The following is a 14,827-nucleotide window of genomic DNA, read 5'->3' as shown; positions in this document are numbered from 1 at the left end:
AGCAGGTAAAAATGTCATTTCTATTATATGTACCCACAGAACTTCAAAGGGCTCCTAGCAATCGGTTCTTGAGCTGGAAAGAAGGCTGTGACATGCCGATACCAACTAAAATTAACTTTGTTAACAGTACTTGACCTTTCTATAAAATACTCAATTTTGTCAGATACTTTCCTCATGATGATAGTGTGAAAAAAATTAACATTCATCATCTTATATGGCTTGTGTTAGATGGAAAGAGATTGTTTTAGCAACCGACCTGCGTTAGTCTCTCACATATTGAGCAAATGCTACTCCCTGGGGCTATAATAACTGCCAAGCTGTAGTACGTATGGGGAAATACCAACCTCTTTACTGAACTGATATATGGTGAGAGACAACTGCTTCTTACAAAGGCACTACTGATTAATTGGCCTCAGAGAGTTATGTCTCAGACCTATTAACTTGAGTGTTACCGCAGGGCTGAAGAGCACTGGGCACAAAGGTAAGGAGCAGGAACACGGCTTTCAGGTCGTGGTGAATCTTGCAGCTCAGCCCAGTAGAAATATAAAACTTGCTGCATTAAAAACCTCCTTGTGGCCACAAAAACAAAAACAAAAACACCCCACAAAAACTAGAAACAGGGAATTGATTTTTATAATCTACTTTATTTGACTCAATATATCCAAAATATGGCTGTTGAGCCACATTTCCAGGGCCCAATTGGTACATGTGGCTATTGGCAACCATATTGGCCAGAATAGCTCTTAGGGACCCTGGATCTTCAAGCTATTTGAGTTCCTGTTTATATAAAGCCTGCTTTCTAACCCAAATGTTGTGTCTGTGTAGGAAATACTGAAATATCAGGTACTTTAAAATCATATTTGACCTTTGATGGGCAGTTTTAACTCTTTATTTTGTAACACTTGTGATCCAAATGGAAAAGAAACTGATTTATCTGAATCAGATTTGTGTGGTGGAAAGAGTCCTGGGGCAGGTGTGTGGACAGCTCTGGTTTGTGAAGGTCACTTGCTAGTGACAGGGAAAATTCAGGCTATCCTCACTGAGATTTAATTTTGTTTTCCAGAATATAGGAATAGTAGACTCTGTCTACCATGTTCCCACGTGTAAATAGGCATGTGACAGCCTATTTACTTTAAAAAAAATAACTGTAAACAGCTGAGGAATAAAAGGCACATCTGGGGCACTAAAACTGGTTGAGACCAAAAGTAATTCTTTGGGAGCCATGCCTGATTCCAAACAATTCTCTAGTGTGAGGCTACTTTCTGCCTCTATTCCGTCACTCAGTTACTCCTTTCAACTTTTAGATCGATTACTGCTCTTTCCCCCTTCAAAATTCTTAGTTTATTTTGAAAAATGTACTGCCTACTCGGGGCACACATGTTGGGCAGGGTTCTTTTGTATCTCTCATCTCATTTAATCCTCAAGACAGCTTTACACGTTTTGCTTCATTTTATGGACAAAGGTGATTTGCAGAGTGATTAAGTAACTTGCCAACACCCCACAGATAGTAAGCTGTCATTTGGATCAAGCCGTCCGAATCCAGAGTTCACGTACTTGTGCACTAGACAGCTCTGCTGCCAGTCTGAATTGCTGATGGGACATGCTCCTGAACATATTGTATACATTTTTTTATATTCTGTGTATTATGATCTTTTGACCGAAAACGATCTTTCTGGCTGGGCATAGACCGCCCCTCCTGAGGCTGGCCAGTTCTTAGAGATAGCACAAGACTCCACTGGAGCTTACCATCTCCATGTAATGAACCAGTGCAGAGAGATACCTATTATGTCTGGCTCTGGATCATATGCCTCAGGAGGTGCAGAGACATACCTGTTATGTCTGGCTCTGGATCATACACCTCAGGAGGCAATACTCTTATATCTTAGTCATCCTGGAGCCAGGTCCTAGGCAACTGGACGCCACCCCTGTAACTCAAATCCTACTGAAATCACTCGAACCAGCAGGACCTAAGCTGTTTACCCTGCCCAGCCTTGCCTTTCCTACAGAGACACTAATAAAGGCTGTGGCCTAGATAGTCCTGTGGCTCTTGTCTTCTGCCGCTTGACCAAAACCGGGTGCTTCCATGGTGACTCTGTGTGTGGCATGTGGTGATCCCCCCTTTAGGGTCTGTGAGTATGATAAACTTTGTTTTTGTGTACCTCTCCTGTGTCCCCTCTTGCAGCTGTACTTGACTGACCATCAACTAAAAGAACACAGAGCACTGAACCATAGCCGTCTGGGCATGACAGTACTAACTGATGATGAACTTTTGGGTAAATTGTTTTTTTACTGCTCTAGAGTAATTTTCCACCTTGTAGTAACTCTAGGGGGGGCAGTGGGTAACCAAGAGTGATCAAAAATATCATAAAAATGACCAGAGATTTCTATAAGTTTAGTGAAGACAACCCCAGGGGGAAGAATACTTGTGACATTTGAGTGGAGAGGACTTTTCTAAGCTTTTCTTAGGGGCTGCTGAAGTTAACAGTAGTCTAAGTTCAGTTTTCAGAGCTATGGAGAAATGAGTAGGTTCTTGAAATGTCCATGGGAAAAAAATCTAATTTGGAAAAAATGTGGGTGTGGATGATAGATATGAATTTAAGATAGGAAGGAGGAGGAAAAGTACAGAGTTTTGTGTTCTTTTTTTGTCTAAATGGTATCTGTAAAATGAGGGAAATCAATAAATTAACAAGAATCCATTAAATATATACTCTTTTTAGGGCACAATTGGGTATACAAATATGCCAGAGATGTCACATGCCAGCTTATTGGGGAGCTAACATGCACTACATGAACAATCAGGTAGTGTAAAGAGAAAAAGGAGAGGTGGTATATGACTGCTGGCTGAATGGGGGTCAGGATGACCTTGCAGCTGTGGTCAGGATGAAGTGAGAGCACTTAGCTGGGAGTGACATAGCAGGACCTCCAGCAAGAGCTGGGGCAGGTAAGGGCCAGAGAGATGGTATAAGGTTTGGACAGTCATCAAGAAAAAGAGAAAGTAGTACAGATATTTAAGAAGGTATGCGATTGGTTTTCTTGTGTAATGATTAGAGCGTGGGAGGAAGGTGGGAGGAGAGATAACTGATCTGTGTGTTCATTTAAATTTTAAAACTAAGGTGACTCTCAGAGGCCTCCCAAATGCAGAAGAGGGAGACCACTGGCCAGACAACAGGACTCACTGAGATGAAACTTTGATTTATCCTAATTCAATAATTTCTCCATAAGAAGGTGTACATTTTAGTTCCATTCAAGTGTAACCTAACTATAAGGAGGATGGAGCTGGATGACCAAGAAGGTCAAGATACATCTCAATTTTTAAAAATGCACCCTCGGGGCAGTGGGGTGGCTCAGTGGGTTAAGCATCCTTCTCTTGATTTCAGCTCAGGTCACGATCTTCTGGTTCAGTTTGTGAGATCAAGCGCCGCACAGGGCTCAGTGCTGATAGGATGGATTCTCTGTGTCTCTGTCTCTGTCTCTCTGTCCCCATCCCCACCCCACTCACACTTGCACTCTCTCTCAAAGTTAACAAATAAACATTAAAAAAAAAAGAAACAAAAATCCACCCTCTGTATGGATGTGAAGGGAATGCAGAGGCCTTCTGGGGTCCTGCTGGGGCACAATGAAGTCCCCAAGCCTGCATGGCTGCAGTGACTTACTGAAAGGATGTGATTGATTTCCATCGCTGTCTTGGCCAGGCACACTTTCAGTCATGGTTTTCTGGTTTCTTCCCCGTTGATATGTTAGTATTAGTGCATATACTTGTCATGGATTGAAGGCTCAGGAAAATATAAGAAATGGTTGCCAGATAGGCAAACTTTATTTCACAAGCCCAAGGGGATAATTTGCTTTTCATCTCCTCCCTCTTTCTCAAAATAGAGAACCACCAACACATGGTATATAAAGGAAAACAGAGCAAACAGAAAGGGGAAACTTTGCAATTTATTAACTCAAGCATGAAAGAACAGAAAATAAGCAGGGCTCAACTTACTTGGAAAAATGAGTCTGAACCTATTGCATTAAAACATGGTGTTGTGCTAATCTAATGAGTTTTCCGGCAAATGAGGCATGAAACATTGCCAAAATATAAAGTCAGTAAAATATCCAAATTGCTATTTAATGCCATTATATGTTTTATCTTACTGGGAGTTGGTAAAGAATAGATTATTCCTAAATCTGCATTAGTAGCAAAGTAAGTGAAATTATTTTACAAAAATTTATGATTCTGATAACTTGTTATGTTAATAATGGCAGATCAAAGTAACTGAAATTCCAACACAAGATACACATATCCTTACTTTGTAAGAAAACATTAACAAGACATAATACATTTTTACCTTGGTCATTTAAGTCCTGAGGAATTCAAGATAATACTGAAGGAGAGGAAACATGATAGTATGTATGCAATTTTGAGCTAGCACAAAATAACCAAAGATTGCATATAATTTTTTTAAGAAAAGAGAATTATTTATCAGACATATTCATAAGGTATATTTAGAAAAAAATAAAGAAAACATCTTTAAAGTTTATTCCAGAATTATTCTATTACATTCTGGATATGATTGAATACAGTGTTTTGTTTTGTTGTTTTTTTTTAATATAGCCGAGTGCGATTAATGAAAAGCTTTGGGTTATGTTTTCAGTAGTGAAAAATGGAAATGATTTATTCTGGAAACCCTGATTTTATTATAGTACTGTCAAGTTATTAAAATATTGCCAAATTATGTACAGTTTAGTAAGGGATGGCAGCTCATGAATTTTTTAACACCTTATTTATACGGTTGTTTGAATCTATTTATGTACCATTTGTAATTATTTCTAATGATTAGTACTACTGGCTGTTATGTGCCAAATCCTTTTTCAGGGGAAAATTAATCTTTCATCCTCCACATCATCAAAAACGTGTCATTTAAAGGCATCTTAAGTGCCTTCCAGTGGATTTAATATTGTATTTATTCTGCCTAGGTGAGGCAGGACTAACTTTACAATTTTTATCTCTACTAGCTATTGTCCAGTGTGTATTGACAGTTCATTTGGTTTCGAATGGTTCTAAATGATTCTCCACACTTGGGTAGATGTGCTTATCTGTGAATGAGCAGGTTTCTTGTGTGCACTTGTTTCTGTCACCTTGTGCTGAGTTAAATGCCCTTGGTGCTCTGGAATCATATTACAGTGGGAGGGCATCAGAAAAAGGAGCTGGCCCAGCACAAAGCAGAGCATTTCTCCTTTGTCTGATTCTACTTGGACTGTGTCTCTGGATCTGACAGGAATGAGAAGTTGCTCTTTTGGTCTTCAGTCCATCACATGGCTGGGGGTCCAGCCAGAAATCCATCAGCATCCGCGGTTCCCCTCACCCCCTCCTCTGCCAGGCCAGTCAGCACTTATCTGACCTTTTCTATTCACGCCCTTAACTGCCCAATCTTTACTACCAGATTTGGTCCCCCCGTTCCCCCTGACCTGCCCTGCGTGGCTTTATACCCTGTTTTCTCTCTTGTCAGAGGGAACTGGTGGATGCTTCCCTACATGACTTATGACTTGTATCGTTTCCTACTTCTTTTCTGGGGGTGAAGCTAACACTACTGCAACTCATGCACTCCATCTGCCCATTTGGGCTTTAAAGGGTCTGGTAAAAATTGGAGATAAAATTTCTGATTGATCTCTTAGGGTAAGTTACAGTACCATTAGCATACAAACAAAAATGTACTTGACTAGAAAAGAGTTTGCCTGAACCTCTTTAAAATCTGCCTATGATTTTGTGGTACTAAACCACATAATTTAATTTGGCATTGAGTCTTTGTGACAAGATTGCAGGTGAAAATCTTTAAAATCTTTGGTGCCTGTTTGTGCGAACTGGTCTTGAGGGCAAACTGCTTTGGGGTTTAAATATGAGAAGAATAAAACAAATCTTCCTCTGTGAAAATAAGTTTGTTTAACTGTTATACAAAATTAAGCAGATTTATTTACCGATAGTATTCTTGTGTATTAATATGCATTGTGAATCTGCAAGAGGGAGATTTCATTAGGCAGTGTTTCCTGAGCCTGTGTGAACATGCATATCCCTTCTTGGAACACAGTCTATGGAAGACTGCTCTATCAAATGGCCTGTGGATAGCTCATAATTCTGTCTACCAGGCAGCTAAATTTAAACCCCACCCTCCCATACTGTTGAATAGCCAAATTATAAATGCCAGATCAAATATCCATGAGAGTATAATCAATACCAAATACATTACTATACTTATCAAAGTTTCTCTACTGTAATTCAGGCTTTTCTGTTCTGCTCATATAAAGGCCTTTCCCCAATTAATGGTGCCATAAATTATTAGAGAAGAGGGTACTCTGTCTAGATTATTATAATGTGGCATATTTTACCAATATTTTGGAGAGAGGCAGATATTGGGTGCCCTTATTAGACATTTTGTCAGTTATGCAACTGCTCTTTGCCTTTGCAAATGTTCCCCCAGTCTTTGATGTTATAATTCAGGGTTCCAGGCAGTGAGTCAATGTGAAAATCTGGGGAAAGAAACATAGGGAAGTTACTGGCTCCCAAATTGAGCAAAGCAGACAAGGGCAGGAGTACAAGTGGAACCAGGCCTTGAACAGAGCAGGACTCTCTCCACCTACCTCTAGTCGGCACTTCTGTGTGCTTGTTGGCTGTGTTCTTTTTCTGCAACTCCATTTCGTTCACATGGCCTTGAAGGTGGCTGCGAATAGCTGTTGCCTGACGTTTTCCTTGCTTCACCATCAGAGAGCCAAAGACTATTCTTTTCCTTCTAATTTGGAAAATCATGAAGGAGGCTGATGACCCACCATCTTGTATCATTTGCCATCTGGACAATCACTATGGCTCTGAACAGGACCATTTGAGAAAGTGGCAGTTCATTGTTAGAGCATTCCAACCATGAGTCAGGGAGAAGGGCCAGGCTCTATAAGAGGGAGGGTGTAGTGCTCATCAGAAGCGAGGGAATAATAAATGTCCCGTCCCCTTCAGATGCCCACTCCCCTTCTTTAGTGGCTAAATCTTTCTCCTTCCCCAGCCTCACCTCAGGGGCTTTAGAAGTTTTCCCCACTTTCCCCACCCCCAGGCCAAACATTCTGAGAGCTTGGGAGGGGACAGTGGATGAAGGTGAAGGGACAAAAGTGGATGAGCAGAGCAAACTCTTTATGTCACTCACAAACTTCAGGTCAGTTATGTTTCAGGGAGCCTCCTCTGTGGTATTGGTGTATGCAAAACAGGAACATTTGTCCTTTAACTTCACTGCTTGCAAGGGAATCCGTTTATCAGGGGTGATTTGTGTCTGTCTGGGATGATTTCTTACGGCTCTTCCAGACCAGTGATTCTGGTAATTGTCCTTGTTCCTGAAGTGCCAGCACTTGTGACATTTAAGCTCAGTTCCAAATTAGTCCCTTCTCTCCCCTTTTGGAGGAATGAAGAGGAGAAGAGGGAGGAGAGATGATGCTTCTGTGGCTTTTCTTCTGTCTGAACAGTGCCAATGTGGGTCTCCCATAATTTCATTGAAATTTCAAGCATCATGATTCTGCCACCACTAAAACCTTACTAGCCTTGCTGTCTATGGAGTGGACTAGACTTGTATAATTGATTAAATAATTAAAGAAATAATAAGATTAAAAAGAGTTGTGAATTTCATTTGATAAGGTTTCACTTGATAAAATAATACACAAATAAGATGTATTTTACATTTTATTTCTAATGCCTACAACATGATGATATAAGTGAATATTTAAAAAAAAAATTCAGAGGGTTAGAGCTATGTGAAATTTAGGAATCACCTGAATCTACCGTCTTTTTTAAAGATATGAAAACAGATGCCCAGGCTGGCGAGACACAAGAATTAGTTGAATATGTACGCATCTTAGCTCTCTCCAGGCCAAGGACTTTTCTAGTTAATATTGATGCTTCTTACATCTTAAATCAAGTGGGTTATTAGAAAACTTGAGTTTCACTAATTTATTTAATCAGCTGTACAGAAGTGTAGGATAGTAGGTTCCAAACTTACGGTAGTAACTGTAAAAATAGTGTTAAAAATGAGTTAGCTCCAGGGTCTTCTCTCTTGAAATTATTTGATTTCAAACAGTTTTAAGTCTCTTTCTTTGTCTGCTCCCCCTTCTCCTCTTCTCCCGCTTTCCCTCTATTGTAATGATTGTTTTAGGTGGTTGGTATGCATCTTGGTACTTGGTTGCCTGAAATTAAATACACTTCCCCAAGAAATGTACATCTGTATTCAAAATGATTTTTGTTTAATTTAGGAAGAGTGAATAAATTCACATAGCAAGATTTGTCAGTAATGGATGAAAATCACAGAACCTTGACATGGAAGTGTGTCTCATTATTCGTTTTAAATCTGTAATGGATTTTTATTTTATTTTATTTTATTTTATTTTATTTTTATTTTTATTTTTATTTTTATTTTTATTTTTATTTTTATTTTTTTTAACGTTTATTTTTGAGACAGAGAGAGAGCATGAACAGGGGAGGGACAGAGAAAGAGGGAGACACAGAATCTGAAACAGGCTCCAGGCTCTGAGCTGTCAGCACAGAGCCCGATGCGGGGCTCAAACCCATGGACCGCAAGATCATGACCTGAGCTGAAGTCGGACGCTTAACCGACAGCCACCCAGGCGCTCCTGTAATGGATTTTTAAAGGAACAAAGCTTATATTTGCTTACATTAAAAAATTATTTATTTAAATTCAAGTTACATAAGATACAGTGAAGTATTGGTTTCAGGAGTGGAACTTAGTGATTCATCACTTACATATAACACCCAGTGCTCATCCCAACAAGTGCCCTACTTACTGCCCGTCACCCATTCAGCCCATCACCCACCCACCGCCCCTCCAGCAGCCCTCAGTTTGTTCTCTGTATTTAAGTGTTTCTTATGGTTTTCCTCCCTCTCTGCTTTTATCTTATTTTTCCTTCTCTTACCCTATGTTCATCTGTTTTGTTTTTCTCAAATTCTACATATGAGTGAAATCATATATTTGTGTTTCTTTGACTTATTTCACTTAGCATAATACACTCTAGTTCCATCCATGTTGTTGCAAATGGCAAGATCATTCTCTTTGATTGCCAAGTAATATTCCATTGACTATATATACCGTATCTTCTTTACCCATGTATCCATCAGTGGACATTTGGGCTCTTTCCATACCTTGGCTATTGTTGATAGAGCTTATATAAACATTGAGGTGCATGTGTCCCTTTGAATGAACACTCTTGTATCCTTTGGGTAAATACCTAGCAGAGTCGTAGGGTACTTCTATTTTTAATTTTTTGAGGAATCTCCATAATGTTTTCCAGAGTGGCTACACAAATTTGCATTCCCACCAGTAGTGCAAAAGGGTTCCTCTTTCTCTGCATCCTTACCAACATCTGTTGTTGCCTGAGTTGTTAATTTTAGCCATTCTAACAGGTGTGCGGTGGTATCTCATAGTGGTTTTGATTTGTATCTCCTTGATGATGAGTGACGTTGAGCATCTTTTCATGTATTTGTTAGCCATCTGGATGTCTTCTTTGGAAAAGTGTCTATTCATGTCTTTTGCCCATTTCTTCACTGGATTATTTGTTTCTTTGGGTGTTGAGTTTGATAAGTTCTTTATGGATTCTGAATACTAACCCTTTATCTGATATGTCATTTGCAAATATCTTCTCCCATTACATCGGTTGCCTTTTAGTTTTGTTGATTGTTTCCTTCACTGTGCAGAGGCTCTTTATCTTGATGAGGTCCCAGTAGTTCATTTTTGCTTTTGTTTCCCTTGCCTTTGGAGACCTGTCACATAAGAAATTGCTACAGCTATTGTCAAAGAGGTTATTGCCTATTTTCTCCTCTAGGATTTTGATGGCTTCCTGTCTTACATTTAGGTCTTTCATCCATTTTGAGTTTATTTTTGTGTATGGTGTAAGAAAGTGGTACAGGTTCATTCTGCTGCATGTCACTGTCCAGTTTTCCCAAAGCCATTTGCTGAAGACACTGTCTTTTTTCCACTGGATATTCTATCCTGCTTTGTCAAAGATTAGTTGGCCATATGTTTGTGGGTCCAATACTGGGTTCTATTCCATTGATCTATGTGTCTGTTTTTGTGCCAGTACCATGCTGTCTTGGTGATTACAGCTTGGTAATACAGCTTGAAGTCTGGGATTGTCATGCCTCCAGCTTTGGTTTTCCTTTTCAGGATTGCTTTGGATATTTGGGGTCTTTTCTGGTTCCATACAAATTTTAGGATTATTTGTTCTAGCTCTGTGAAGAATGCTGGTGTTATTTTGATAGGGATTGCATTGAGTATGTAGATTGCTTTGGGTAGTATCGACATTTTAACAATATTTGTTCTTCCAATCCATGAGCATGGAATGTTTTTCCATCATTTGGTGTCTTTTTCAATTTCTTTCATAAGTAGTTTTCAGTGTACAGATTTTTCACCTCTTTGGTTAGGTTTATTCCTAGGCATTTTATGGTTTTTGGTGCAATTGTGAATGGGATTGATTCTTTGATTTCTCTTTCTGCCGCTTCATTATTGGTGTATAGAAATGAAACTGATTTCTGTACATTGATTTTGTATCCTGCCACTTTGCTGAATTAATGTATCAGTTCTAACAGTTTTTTGGTGGAGTTTTGTGTGTTTTCCACATAGAGTATCATGTCGTCTGCAAAGAGTGAAAAATTCAACTTCCTTCTTGCCTGTCTGGATGCCTTTTATTTCTTTGTGTTGTCTGATTGCTGAGGCTAGGACTTCCAACACTATGTTGAATAACAGTGGTGAGAGTGGACATTCTGGTCGTGTGCCTGACCTTAGCAGGAAAGCTTTCAGGTTTTCCCCATTGAGGATGATATTAGTGGTGGGTCTTTCATATATGGCCTTTATGATGTTGAGGTATGATCCTTATATCCCTTCTTTTTTGAGGGTTTTTATCAAGAAAGGATCCTGTATTTTGTCAAATGCTTTTTAGCATCTATTGAGAAGTGCGGTTCTTATCCTTTCTTTTATTAATGTGATGTATCACATTGATTGATCTGTGGATATTGAACCAGCCCTGCATTCCATGAATAAATCCTACTTGATCATGGTGAATGATTATTTTAATGTATTGTTGGATATGGTTTTCTAGTACCTTGTTGAGAATTCTTTCATCCATGTTCATTAGGGAAATTGGTCTGTAGTTCTCCTTTTTAGTGGGGTCTTTGGTTTTGGAAGCAAGGTAATGCTGGCCTCATAGAACAAGTTTTGAAGTTTTCCTCCCATTTCTGTTTTTTGGAACAGCTTCAAAAGAACAGGTGTTAGTTCTTTAAGTTTAAGAATTCCCCTGGAAAGCCATCTGGCCCTAGACTTTTGTTTTTTAGGAGATATTTGATTACTGATTCAATTTCTATAATGGTTATGGGTCTGTTCAAATTTTTTTATTTCTTCCTGTTTCAGTTTTGGTAGTTTATATGTTTCTAGGAATTTGTCCATTTCTTCCATATTGCCCAAGTTGTTGGCATATAATTGCTCATAATATTCTGTTATTATTGTTTGTATATCTGCAGCGTTGGTTGTGATTTCTCCTCTTTAATTCTTGATTTTACTTATTTGGGTCCTTTCCTTTTTCTTTTTGATCAGTCTGGCTAGGGGTTTATCAATTTTGTTAATTCTTTCGAAGAACCAGCTCCTGGTTTCACTGATCTGTTCTACTTTTTTTTTTTTTTTTAATATCATTGTTTTTTGGCTCTAATCTTTTTTTAGAGCCTCTTCTGATGGTTTTGGGCTTTATTTTCTGTTCTTTTCTCAGATCTTTTATGTGTAAGGTGTGGTTGTGTATCTGCGATTTTTCTTCCTTCTTTAGGAAGGCATGGATTGCTATATACTTCCCTCTAATGACTGCCTTTGCTTGCATTTCAGAGATTTTGGGTTGTTGTGTTTTCATTTTCATTTACTTCCATCTACTTTTTAATTTTTTCTTTAATATCTTGGTTAACCCATTCATTTTTTAGTAGGATGTTCTTTAATCCTTGCCAAGTATTCATAGTCTTTCCAAATTTTGTCCTGTGATTGATTTTGAGTTTCATAGTGTTGTGGTCTAAAAATATGCGGGGTATGATCTCGATCTTTTTGTACTTGTTGAGGGCTGATTTGTGACCCAGTATGTGATCTATTCTGGAGAATGTTACATGTGCACTTGAGAAGAATGTGTATTCTGCTGCTTTAGGATGAAACGTTCTGAATATATCTGTTAAGTCCATCTGGTCCAGTGTGTCATTCACAGCCACTGTTTCCTTGTTGATTTTCTGTTTAGATTATCTCTCCATTGCTGTAAGTGGGGTGTTGAAGTCCTCTACTCTTATGGTATTATTATCAATGAGTTTCTTTATGTTTTTGATTAATTGATTTATATACTTGGGTATTTCCACATTGGGGACATAAATATTTGCAATTGTTAGGTGGATAGACCCTTTAATTATGACATAATGCCCTTCCTCATCTCTTATTACAGTCTTTATTTTAAAATCTAGTTTGTTTGATATAAGTATGGTTACACTAGCTTTCTTTTGATGACCATTGGCACGGTAGATGTTTTCCATCCCCTTATTTTCAACCTAAGGTGTCTTTAGGTGTAAAATGAGTCTCTCATAAGCAGCATATAGATGGGTATTGTCTTATCCATTCTGATACCATGTATGTTTTGATTACAGTATTTATGCCATTGACATGGAGAGTGAGTACTGAAAGATATGAATTTAGAGTTGTTGTGTTGCCTGTTGAGTTGGTGTTTCTGTTGGTGGTCTTTTTCCTTTCCAAACAAAGGACTGACTAGATTTCCAGAGTTTTATCTTAGATGGGGTTATGTTTCAAAACTCCACACTTCAAAGACCCCCGTGGCTTGGACCTGCCCCGACTCTCTGGGGGAGGATCTCGCTGAGCAATGGCTGGGTGCCAGCTTGCCCCAGAAAATGTTTGTGTGATCCCACAGCAATAGAGGTCAGAGATTATGGCAAACCACAATACACAGCAGGCTCCAGGTTTTACTGCACTCTCATACGTTGTCCCAATACCAGCAAATGTGACTGATCTCCAGGATCTGCTGGGATTTTTGCCTGTGGGGAGGTTCTATGGCCTCTATCAAATGCACTCCAAGCAGGGGAACTGCTTCTCCCTATGTGGCACATGGACCCCTCAAACCCTGTTTTCTGATCCTGGGAATTTGCCCTGCTTCCTCACCAGAGCACCGACGGGCACTGAGTTCCAAAACTTCAGACTCTGTGCTGCACTGTTTATAGAATCCTGGTGATTGAAATCCTCTGCTTTGTTCCCGCCAATGGTTTTCGGGAACAGATTTCTTGTTCGGTCCCCTGTGAATGTTTTCACTTTCTCTCTCTTTCTCTCCAGCTAATTCTGGGGGACTGCTTTTCTTGCACAAACCCAGTCTGCTGCACTCTCCCCTCTTCCCTTTCTCTGTTCTGTCTCTGAAAAAACAAGTCCCTACCCTCCATGGCTTTTCTCTCCCCCAGTTCGTTTCTCCACACCGCATACCTGTCAAGTCCTGTGGCTCAAGTTAAGTAGATTGTTGTGTTAATCTTCAGATCAGTTTCTTAGGTTTTCAAAATAGTTTGGTGCTGATCTGGCTGCATTTCAGGGATGAGACAAACTGAGGGTCTCCATGTATATCACCAGCTTATTATGGAAGGGTATAACTCAGGGACAGCCAGATGGAGAAGACATAGGACCAGGTGTGGGGAAAGGGCAATATGTAAAAATATGGGGAAGAATAAGAGTACTAAAGAGTCCTATATTAAGGGAACCTAACTCAATATTGGCAAATCAGAAGGTTTCCTATGGTGGTGAAATACATTTTGAATACTGAATGCTGAGTAAGTATTAGGACCAGGTGAGTTTGGGGAAGGAAGAAAGGAGGAGGTGAAAGTTATTCTGGTATCAATTAAGGAACTTTGCATTGTTGGAGAGTGGTGACAGGTGAGGCTAGAGATGTGAGCAAGAGTTAACTCATGAATTGATGTGTATAATGCAAGTTTTTCTTTTTCTTCAGGGCAATAATTACTCTTCAAGGTGAGACGAAATGATCCAATTCACATTTTATTGTGATCACCATATTGCAACTAGGAGAATGGTTTGGAAGGGGCAAGACTTAAGGAAAATCATGCATTGGGAGATCTGTAGTAACTTGGGTGACCAATGAAAGTGTTGAGAATTAAGATAATGACCATTGGGATGGGAAAAAATAGATATTTGGGGAGATATTAGGGAGGTGAATCAACAGAAATTGATTAGTACAGGGCTTGGTGTATGAAGGAGAGAATAGGTGAAGCCGCTGGAACCTGAATGGATGAGTGACATCAGTTGTTGATGTAGGGACCAATGTCACATGGGAAGGGAAAAATACTTTTCAGGTTTGGATATATTCAGTTTGATGTGCCCATAGGGCTTCCAAGAGATATTAAGGAGGGCAGTTTATGTAAACATTAAATCTAGAAGAGAGACCTGGCTTGAAGAGTTCTCATGATTTATGAATCATGAGCTTATTAGAGCCATGTGTTGAAATAATAGGTGAGAATGAGATCATCCAGGGAGTATTTGGAGTCAAAATAGTGTTTGCCAGACAGAATCTCCTGGGAAAAATCAGCATTCAGGAAGCAAAATGAGCGGAGGAAGCTAACAATGCAACAGCATCTGCAAAGGAAACTAAATGAGAATATCTAAGACAATAGACATTATTCCTTCTTCTAAGGAAGAAGATGTAGAGGTCCAGCTTATCAAAAGCTGAGGACAAATATAATAAAATGACAACTGAAAAAAGTTTCATATATAACAAAGATTGTTGATGA

At 39.2% G+C, this 14,827-nt stretch overlaps 1 long non-coding RNA gene across 1 annotated transcript in view; it reads left to right on the top strand.

The window, feature by feature from the left end:
* The window catches only part of LOC128315533 (uncharacterized), a 332,664-nt gene that overhangs the window by 23,262 nt on the left and 294,575 nt on the right, over positions 1 to 14,827 (top strand). The gene's annotated exons all lie outside the window — the stretch shown is intronic.

This window comes from Acinonyx jubatus, chromosome B2, assembly GCF_027475565.1.
Source record: "Acinonyx jubatus isolate Ajub_Pintada_27869175 chromosome B2, VMU_Ajub_asm_v1.0, whole genome shotgun sequence".
Classification (NCBI taxonomy): Eukaryota; Metazoa; Chordata; class Mammalia; order Carnivora; family Felidae; genus Acinonyx; species Acinonyx jubatus.
This window is presented reverse-complemented; position numbering and strand designations above follow the sequence as displayed.